Source organism: Talpa europaea, assembly GCF_964194135.1.
Source record: "Talpa europaea genome assembly, chromosome: 4".
Lineage (NCBI taxonomy): Eukaryota > Metazoa > Chordata > Mammalia > Eulipotyphla > Talpidae > Talpa > Talpa europaea.
Window position 1 is genome coordinate 50,814,058 of NC_140070.1, and position 11,217 is coordinate 50,825,274.

Consider the following 11,217-nt stretch of genomic DNA (forward strand, 5'->3'; position numbering starts at 1 on the left):
GTTCTGCACAGTGCCCTCCTCACAGCCAAGTCTACCACTTGAATACGAAGGCCAGCACCCACATTCACTGACATTTTAGATTCAATCTAGACTTGAAGAGAAAAGTCTCCAAAAAGAGTTCCCTTTGGGCATGTCCCCATGGGTCTCATTCATTGCTCCCAACAGAGCAGCGATGGGCACTGTGGGAGGGATAAACTCTCACCTCTTGATCCCCCCTCTCACTCCTAGGAATGAGTGTCAGCTGTGGCAGGAAGGCATTTAGGGCTTTAATGTCAAGCCAATAACAGTTTCTAGAGCCAGTTCCCCTGTTGCCACTGGACATGTCTCCTGGGAGGGGCCTCTGTCCGGCACTGCCATTTGGCAGGGGCTGGGTCAGATTTCACACTTGCTGACTCTCCATGGCTACATTCTCTTGTATCCGTACTGGAGTTTGTCAAAATGCTTGTTAAGACTATTTTTAAAAAGTCCCATTTAGCATCGAAGTGATGCCAGAAATGCAGCCTATAAAGAAAGACGACAAATGATCACTTCCTCTTCCAATTCTGTCCGAGCCCTGAAGCTGGAAGACTTTACTGCATGATCTATTCTTGGACATTCAAGACAGAAGTTTCTTTTGTTTTAACTTTTTAAGGATGCCAATCAAAATGTAATTTTATCAGCACTCTTTGGGACTTCGTGGATAGGATGTGAGCCAGTGAGGTAGATTATCAAGAGAGGTACTGCAGTTATGGCGATGTTATGGCAGAGTGTTAACATAATATATATGTTTTTTTTAAATAATAAATTTCATTTTTATATCCCCCCATACAATTGCAAATGCCCCATTCTGACCCCAATCCCTCCCCTCCTGCCCCCCACCCCCCAAAAAGTGTCTCTGGTTCATAGTTTTTTGTTGATTTTGATTTTCACTTTCTTATATTCATTTTCCTGGTCCCTTATTTAAGTTTTCTAGATTCCTGCTATGAGTGAGACCATCCGGTATTTTTCTTTTTCTTTTTGGCTTATTTCGCTGAGCATGATCCCTTCCAACGCCATCCATGTTGCTGCAAATTGCATGTGTTTATCTTTTTTGAATGCTGAGTAATATTCCATGGTGTATATGTACCACATCTTCTTGATCCAGTCATCTATTTTGGGACATTTGGGCTGTTTCCAAAGCTTAGCTATTGTAAATAGTGCTGCTATAAACATAGGGGTGCAGGTGTTCTTTGGAATTGATGTTTCTGTGTCCTTTGGGTAAATACCTAGGAGTGGAATTGCTGGATCATATGGAAGCTCTATGTTTAGTAGGTCCAGAAATCTCCACACAGCTCTCCATAGTGGTTGGACCAGTTTTCACTCCCACCAACAGTGCAGAAGATTTCCTTTTTCTCCACACCCTCGCCAACATTTGTTGTTGCTAGTTTTTTTAATATGTGCCATTCTCACTGGTGTGAGATGGTATCTCATGGTAGTTTTGATTTGCATTTCCCTGATTGCAAGTGATGTTGAACATTTTTTCATATGTCTGTTGGCCGTTTGCATTTCCTCTTCACAGAAGTTTCTTTTTAGCTCTTCTGCCCATTTTTTGACTGGATTATTTTCTTTGTTGTTGCTGAGTCTCATCAGCTCTTTGCAGATTTTTGTGATCAGTCCTTCATCATTAGTGTTGTGTGCAAAAATGTTCTCCCAGTTGGTGGGGTTTCTCTTTGTTTTTGTTATTGTCTCTTTTGCTGTGCAGAAGCTCTTTAATTTGATGTAGTCCCAGCTGTTTATCTTTGCCTTCACTATCACTGCTTTGGGTGATGTGTCTGTAAAGATGTCTTTGATGTGCAAATCCCATAGTGTTTTGCCTATATTTCCTTCTATGTATTTTATGGTTTCAGGTCTTATGTCTAGTTCTTTAATCCATTTTGAGTTGATTTTTGTGTATGGTGTGAGGTAGTGGTCAAGCTTCATTCTTTTGCATGTAGCGACCCAGTTTTCCCAGCACCATTTATTGAACAAACTTTCTTTGCTCCAATGCATAGTCTTTGCTCCTTTGTCAAAGATTAGTTGACCATAAATCTGTGGGTTTATTTCTGGATTTTCTATTCAAGTCCATTGGTCTGTATGTCTGTTCTTGTTCCAATACCATGCAGTTTTGATGATTATGGCTTTGTAGTATAGTTTGAAGTCTGGGAGTGTGATGCCTCCATTTCCTTCTTTTTTTTTCAGTAGAGCTTTGGCTATTCAGGGTTTTTGGTGATTCCATTGAATTTCATCAATAATTGTTCTATTTCTTTGAAGAATGACATTGAAATTTTGATTGGAATAGCATTGAATCTGTAGATTGCTTTAGGTAGGATGGCCATTTTAATAATGTTTATTCTTCCAATCCATGAGCAGGGGATGTCTTTCCATTTCTTTGTGTCTTCTTCTATTTCTTTTAACAGTGTTTTATAGTTTTCTTTGTATAGGTCCTTTACCTCTTTTGTTAGATTTATTCCCAAATATTTGATTTTTTTTGTTTTGATAATAAAAGGGATGGTTTTTTTGATTTCTTCTTCTTCAGATTTATTGTTTGTGTATAGGAAGGCTACTGACTTTTGCATGTTGATTTTGTATCCTGCCACTTTACTGAATTGATTGATGAGTTGAATTAGTTTTTCTGTGGAGATATTGGGGTTCTCTATGTATATTATCATATCATCTGCAAATAGTGATAGTTTGACTTCTTCTTTTCCTATTTGGATTCCTTGGATGTCTTTCTCCTGTCGTATTGCTCTGGCTAGGACTTCCAGTATTATATTGAAAAGCAGTGGTGAGAGTGGACATCCTTGTCTTGTTCCAGATCTTAATGGAATTGCTTTCAGCTTTTCACCATTGAGAATGATACTGGCTGTTGGCTTGTCATAGATGGCCTTTATGATGTTGAGGTATGTTCGTTGTATCCCAAGAATTTCAAGGGCTTTTATCATGAATGGGTGTTGCACTTTGTCGAAAGCTTTCTCAGCATCTATTGATATTATCATATGGTTTTTATATTTCTTTTTGTTGATGTGTTGGATAACGTTGATTGATTTTTGGATGTTAAACCATCCTTGTGCCCCTGGAATGAATCCAACTTGGTCGTGGTGAATTATCTTATGGATACATTGTTGGATTCTGATAGCTAAAATTTTATTGAGGATTTTTGCATCAGTGTTCATTAGGGAGATTGGCCTGTAGTTTTCCTTTTTTGTGTTGTCCTTATTCGGTTTTGGTATTAGTGTAATATTGGCTTCATAGAACGTGTTTGGTATTGTCCATTCCTTCTCAATTTTTTGGAAGAGTTTGTGAAGGATAGGCACTAATTCGTCTCTGAATGTTTGGTAGAATTCATTTGTAAATCCATCAGGTCCTGGGCTTTTGTTTTTGGGAGGTTTTTGATTACCATTTCAATTTCGCTAATTGTAATTGGTCTGTTTAGGTGTTCTATTTCTTCTTTATCTAGCTTTGGGTGATTGTAGAGTTGTAGGAATTTGTCCATCTCCTCTAGATTGTTGAACTTGTTTCCATATAACTGTTCATAGTAGTTACTGATTATTCTTTTGATTTCTGCTGTGTCCGTTGTGATTTCTCCTCTTTCATTTATGATCCTATGTATTTGTGCTGTCTCCCTTTTTTCCTTTGTGAGCCTGGCTAGGGGTTTGTCTATTTTATTTATTTTTTCAAAGAACCAGCTCTTGGTTTCATTGATCTTTTGTTTTGTTTTTTTAGTTTCAATTTCATTTATTTCTGCTTTGGTTTTTATTATTTCTTTTCTTCTACTGGTTTGGGGTTTTTTTGTTGTTCTTTTTCTAGATCTTTGAGCTTCGAGATTAGGTTGTTTCTTTGAGTTCTTTCTTGTTTTTTGATGTGAGCTTCTATTGCTATATATTTTCCTCTTATTACTGCTTTTGCTGCATCCCATACATTTAGGATATTGGTGTCCTCCTTGTCATTCAATTCAAAGAATTTTTTAATTTCTTCTTTGAGCTCCTCGTTAGTCCAATGGTCTTCCAGTAGTGTGGTTTTTAATCTCCATGAGGTAGGATAGTTCCTTGCCTTATTTTTATGGTTTATTTCTAGTTTGATGCCTTCGTGGTCAGAAAAGATGGTTGGTATGATTTCAATCTTGGTGTATCTGTTGATGTTTGTCTTGTGCCGCAGTATGTGATCGATCCTGGAGAATGATCCGTGTGCGCTTGAGAAAAATGTGTACTCCGTTTTTTTTTGGGTTTAGTGTTCTATAGATGTCTGTTAAGCCCAAATGCTCTAGGTCCTTATTTAGAGCTTTAGTTTCTTTACTTATTTTTTGTCTTGTTGATCTATCCATTGTTGATAGTGGTGTGTTGAAGTCTCCCACTACGTATGTGTTTTCTCTGATGTCTGTTTTCAGAGAGGACAACAGTTGTCTGATATATTTTGGTGCTCCTTCGTTTGGTGAGTATATGTTAATGAGTGTTATTTCTTCTTGAAGTATTGTCCCCTTGATCATAATGTAGTGACCATTGGGGTCTCTTTTTATTTTTTTGAGTTTGAAGTCTGTTTTATCTGATATAAGTATAGCTGTTCCTGCTTTCTTTTTTGGTCCATTTGCTTGTAGGATTGTTTTCCATCCTTTGACTTTGAGCCTATTTTTATCTTTTGTAGCTAAATGTGTTTCCTGGAGCCAGCAAAAGGTTGGGTTTTGTTTCTTAATCCAGGCTGCAACTCTGTGTCTTTTTATTGAAGAGTTTAGTCCATTTACATTTAGAGTTAATATCGATATGTTAGCATCTGATCTGTATTTGCCATTGTGTTTGTCTTTCCTTTGATTTTATTTATTTATTCTTTTAATAACTTTTTTTTTTTTTGTCTTCTTTTGTTGTTATTCGTCCCTCTGAGGTTCTGGCTTTAGGATTCCGTGTAGTATTTTTTGGAGTGGGGGTTTAGTCGTAATGAAATTCCGGAGTTTCTCTTTGTCTGGGAAGGTCCATATTCTTTCTTCATGGAGGAAAGAGAGCTTTGCGGGATAGAGTATTCTTGGTTGGCATCTGTTTTCTTGGAGTCTGTTGACTATGTCCCTCCACTCTCTCCTTGCCCGTAGTGTTTCTTCAAAGAAGTCTGATGTCAGCCTGATTGGTTTTCCTTTGAATGTTATCTGTTTCTTCCCTCTTGTCAGCTTCATTATTTTTTCCTTGTCCTGGATTCTTGGGAGCTTTACTATTATGTGTCTTGCTGTGTTTTTCCTTTCGTCGTGGAAGTTTGGTGTTCTTCTTGCTTCTTGTATATCAATTTTCAGCTCCTTCTTCGCATTTGGGAAGTTCTCTTCAATTATTTCCTGGAATATTTTCTCTGTTCCTACATCCTCTCTCCTCTCCTTCTGGAATTCCTATAACTCTCATATTTCCTTTCCTCATGGAGTCAGATAGTTCCCGAAGTCTTTCTTCATTCTTTTTCCTTCGTATTTCTCTTTCCTTTTCTGTTTTGGTTCTTTTTATTTCTGTGTCTTCAAGAGTACTTATTCGTTCTTCCATTTCATCTATTCTGCTTTCATTGCTTTTCCCAGAGTTCTTTAGTTCCTCCATTAATTCTTTGATCTCCTGCATTTCTCTTACTTCCCTCTTTAGGGACTCAATTTCATTCTTCTGACCATTGTTTTCCCTCTTTAGGGACTCAATTTCCTTCTTCTGATCATTGTTTTCCTTTATGACTTCTATCACGTTTTTAATCATGGCAATTTTAAATTCTCTTTCTGGAAGGCTCAGAAGTTCTTCCAAGTTGCTGTCGTTGCAATCTGGGGAGTGGTTTTCTTTTTGTGGTGTGCTTCTTTCCTGAGGCGTTGTTAGGTTGCGTGTGGTTCTTCTACTCCCTACTGTCTGTTTTCTAATTTGTCGTATGCATTGGGACACTGTGTTGCTCGGACTGGCTGGCATCTTGGGTGAACTTCTCTGCTCCCCTCTGGCTCCTCCAGGAGCCATCTCTGGCTTCTGGGGGAGCTTTCTGCTGGTTTTAGGCAGTCTTTACTGAAGAAATGTCCCTGTTCTAAAATGGCGAAGCGGGATGCAGTCCCTGCGCCTCCGGTTTCAGGCACACTCTTCTGCGCACCCGGTCTGCCCCGGACGTGGGTGCCTGCTCCCTCTGTGGGCTCAGACTGCTGGTCGGAAGGGGCCTGGCGTGGGCTAACTTCCCGGCTGGCCAGTGGGTCCTCCAGAAGCCTTCTGCCCTTTTCAAGCAGTCTTAAGAAATTTCCTGTTCTATGGGGTGTTAGTGACTTTTTTTTTCCTGGTCGCTAGGTGGCGCCAGAGATCTCTCCTATTGTCCTTGGGGGGCTGTTTTTCGCCTCCCCCCACCCCGTGGGACAGGGAACAGAGCGGGAATGGTAGGGTAAACCTCAACGTCTTTGGGGTGCTGTGTCTGCCTTGTGCCCCACCGTCGTGGAGAACCCACGCCCCGAATTTCGTGCCCCGGGTCTCAGTTCAAAGCCCTCAGGTCCAGGACATGGGCTGTAGCCCAGTTCAGTGGCGTGGGAATGGCGCCTTTTGCACCGCTCCTGTGCCTGGGCCCCTGGTTCCTGCTCACTCAGTGAGGGACTTTCACCCCCGTGAGGGCCTCCGCGGGTCTCCCCGCAAGCCTAGGTCGCAGGCGCGGGGGCCTGGGCAGCCATGATCCCGGTCCGCGTTTGCTTTTCAAGCGCGCTAAGCGCGCCGCTTTTCCACACAAGCTTACCGGCAGCCAGGGCTGTGTGAGTGTCTCCGGGGTCTTTGTTCTTCTCTAATGGCGCCCGGAGCCATTCGCTCACTGCCGCGAATCCTGCAGGGTTCTCCACAGCTCCTGTTCACGGGGTGTGGTGGCTGCAATAGTTCCTTTCCACCCACTGTCCCGCTTGCTGCGTCGTTTGTTCTTGTTGGTCGTTTTAGTTTGTTGTTTTCCTCCTCTCTGCTGGTCGGTGATTGCCGACTCTGTGGGCGGGTGAGGGGAGCAGGGTTCTGCGCTTTCCTCCCTTCTGGTCCTCTTTTATGGCAACTTTCTTCTTTGGGTAGTTTGCTGGAGTCACCCGTTTATCTTCCGTGTCCCACTTCTCACTGGGACCTGCCACTTTTCCTCCCTATTAACTTTTTTTAATGGGAGATCTTACTCGCAGCGTCTCCTCGCCGCCATGTTGCTCCGCCCCTCCAATATATATGTTTTTATACAGATGAAAGACAACCTCTTCTGAAGGCCACCTTCTGATAGTGTTTAGAGAGCAGCTGTGCATGGTATGCTAGAGAAGACCCCCACCGGGGTAGGATGATGGTCCCGCATAATAGTAGCAGACACTTCTGTGGCATTAAGTCTGTGTCAGACACTGTCTTAAGTAGTGCTTTACCTATTTATATCATTTAGTCCTTATAATCATATTTTTAGGCCATTCCTATTATTAACTCCATTTTACAGAAGAAAGAACTAGTTTCAAAGAAGTTAAGGAACTTACCCCAAATCACACAACTAGTATGTAATAGAACTGGGATACAAAATTCAGGCAGCTAGCCCCAAGGTATGGCTCTTTAGCCTTGCACTGATGGCCTCTCGGATGCTGGGGTCAGGGGAGGTTTCCTGGAGGCAGTGGCACTTGAAGGGGCATTCTGGGCCTCACCTGTGTCATTGTCTCATGTGTGCCCCTGCTGTGGCAGGTGCTCTCTAAGTAGCTGGCCACACTGATGTCCCAGTTCCTGGGGCTTGCCTTGCAACCTCATCATTCACCTTTGCTAGTCCTGTGAAAGCAGACGCTCTGACTTTGTCTTCCCCATGCCCTTGGCCTCCAGTTCAGGGTCCAGCCCAGGGTAGGAGCCAGTGAATGTAGTCTGCATGGAGCTGCTGATGAGAGATGACAAGGAGTGGCCAGGGCAGCTCAGGATGGGCAACCAAAAAACAAGTCTGTTTTGTTGCAGTGGGAATGAATTGGGAGTTCTCAGAGGGTCTCTGAAGGAGGCAGAGAGGCCCTGGGGAATCCAGTTTGGAAAGACAAGATTGTGGAGGGCCTTGAAATCAAGAGACAAATCAAATCCAACAGAAGCACAGTCACTATTTGGCAAGCATGCTTTAGACAGGAATAGGGAATTTATTTTATTTTATTTTTTAATTTAAACTGAGCTTTAGACTATGGGGAGCATTAGTCTATGCCATGGACTAATAAATGCAGATAAGAACTCTGGAAAATTTCTGCTATCTGTAAGGGGAAGAGTAGTAGGGACAAAGACAGGAGAATTAGAAGGGAAATCAGAGAAAGGAAGATCAGAACAAACTTAAATCAATTTTAAACAAAAACCGATAGACTAAAACCAAACCTGTGCTGTGAAGCTGGAGGTGTCTCCAGTGGGCATTAGGAAGCACTAAGCACTGTGGTCCTCGCCCAGGGCAGCCTTGGAGAGAAGGCCAGGGCTCTCTGCTCTCATTAATGTATCAGCCCATTGGTCCCACATGGTGTTTCTCATGACAGTCGTTGCTTCTATCACAATGGCTGAGCCCTTTATTTTTCTCCCAAGGCTGCAGTTTCAGACATATTTTCCTCTTGTGTAAGGAACTGAGCTCTTTTATCCCACTCCATCATGCCGAAGTGGGAAAAAAGAATTGCTCACCCTCAGCAAAATTGATGCAAATGCCAACTTTGATTTGAAAACAGTCCTGTCATTGGGAAGCTGAGTTTCTCCCTTATAAGCGCCTCTTGAGTTCCCAAGGGAAGTAGAATAATCATTTTTAAGAATAATAAAATCATTTTCTGGGGCCTGACAGTGTCTGCTTTCCAGTATGCTCAGCTATGAAACAGGTGCTAATCCTGGGCTCTGTTTTACTAAAAGACACCCTCCTTTAAGTGCTGGGATCTCTTGGTACTGGAAGCCCACTGCACACCCTGAGCTAGCAATGTAGGGGCAGGACTGAGGACTCTGTAGACTTTCTGTACATGGTTCCTTCACATTTTCATTTTTGCTAAGGTGTTCTCACCGAGTTTGGAATGTCCCCCTACCCCCTCAGGTTCACTTCTATCTTCCAAGCCTAAAATAAGTGCCATCTATTTACTTGGGCACACGTGCCCAGGGCGCTCCCTGTCTGCTTAAGTCCCCAGTGGGCTGCAGTGTGAAACCCATGAATTAGTGCTAGTAGAGCTCTTGGTGCTGCCCTTTGATGCTAATGTTTAATCTCTTCTCACCTGGACTGGGGCCAGCCAAGCAGGAAGAGAGCTGGACCTGGCTCTACCATTTACTACCTAGAGAAGACAATCTCTCTGAGTCTTAGTTTCTGCCTCTGTAAGTGGGGATTACAATGGTAACCTCACAGGGTTGCTATGAGAGTTAAAAAGATAACCCGCATGAAGCCCTTGTCATGGTGCCTATCACATAAAGGTAATACCCTTATCCTCCTCCAAAACATCTCACAGTCTGAAGCAAATGCCAGGTGCTGGACACAGGGCCAACTCAGCCACTAGCTCAGCCCGGAGTCCATGAGAGTTTCAGGGGCCCTTGACAACATTTTAATTTAGTTTCTTTTAGAATCAGGAGAAAAACATGGATAGAATAAGTATAAAATTATGAACCTAGACTGAATCATAGTCATTTTTATCCCAGCCCAGTTGCAAGATATAATTTTTCATTTTTGGTGTCTAGGAAGTGGCCCACAAAGATGAAGGTGCCTAGGGTTGGCTCACAGAAGCCACAATGGATTTTTGTTTCAACAGACATTTGTTAGGAGGCCCCATCGTTGGGGGTTGCTGGTAACATACAACAGGATCTCCAGGGCAGGAATTTACTAGAGCTTCTGGGCCCGGTAAAGAACTGTGCACCCAGGATGATCTCAGGGGAAATGGACTCTTCTCCAAAGACAGATGAATCCTCCTGTCTTCCCTAGCAATCTTAGGTATGTCAGATGACTGAGAGTTTCCTGCATCTCATAGACTCCAGAAGTTTGATTATTAGGAACTGAAGGAATAAAATCCAATATAAATGAAGACTCGCTACTTGGCAAACAGGCTTTAGGCATGAAGCCTGAATTTACATCATGGTTTCTTGGGTAAGCGTGTGTGTTCCACTATAGCCAGAGTCAGAAAGTTCCAGGGTCTTAAGTCACAGCTGCCTTAGAAACTCTCAAGCCTCTATGGGTAGCAGCTGAACTCCTGGATGTCCTCTGGCTATTCAATTTCACAAAAAGGGCCAATTTCTCCCTTTCCCTTAATATCACCGCTCTCATTTCCATGGGTAGGGTGGGGGGCTGCCAGAGTGGAAACACAAGCCTGGGAGGGAACTCTTCCTTGGACCCAGACCACTGAGACCTGGGATTCCTGCTGTTTGCATGACTTCAAGGTGGTGACATTACAGACTGGGTGGTGGACCCACCCCATAGGCCTGGGTCCAGTGTCTTAGGAAGGATCAGCCATTGCACAAGGTGTGTTCGGAGCCACCCTTCCATCTGAACATGACTGGATGGGATTTCCACCACTACTGGTACAAGTGATAGTAACTATTATTTACAAAGCACTTGTTATATGCTAAGAGCTTTCTGCACATTAGCACAATGCATGCCCATAGCAACTTTTTATTATATTTAGTTATGCTATTTTTATTTGTATTTATAGATGAGAACAACAAAGCAGAGAGGCTAAGGAGCACAGTGCCTGCAGATCCAGGGCATAAAACCCAGTGAATCTCTGACTCCAGAGCCACACCTTCCCCCAGTTCTCCTTCCAGCTCTCGGCAGCATGGCTGAGGTTGTGACTGATACAGGGGAGGTAGTTTCTAGGGAAGTTTGTGATGACAATGTCCAGAGTGGAACTAATAACTGGATTGCTGCAATGGCTATTTAGAAGACCCCATCTGTGTCCTATTGTCAGGTCACTTCAGACCTTTAAAATACATGATATTGGGGCCTCCCCTGTGGCACACTGGGTTGAGCACAGCGCTGTGAAGCTGCCTGCAACACCTGCAGTACAGGTTCGATTCCCGGCTGACCAGGGAGATATCCACATCGACCTCTCCTGTCTAGCCCACTGCACCCCTCAGCAGTGTATTTCGGTCTGTCTGCCTGTTCTGTTCCCCACTCTGTCTCTGATGAATTCTCTCACCCTCCCATGCCCTTGGCCTGGACCCCAGTTCTAAATAAATCTTTAAAAAAATACATGATATTACTACTGCATATAGAATTGATACAGAAAGATTTATAGTTAAAGTCACTGAGTCTACTTATCAGGTGGTTTGCAAGGATGCCATCTAACCATTTGCTCAC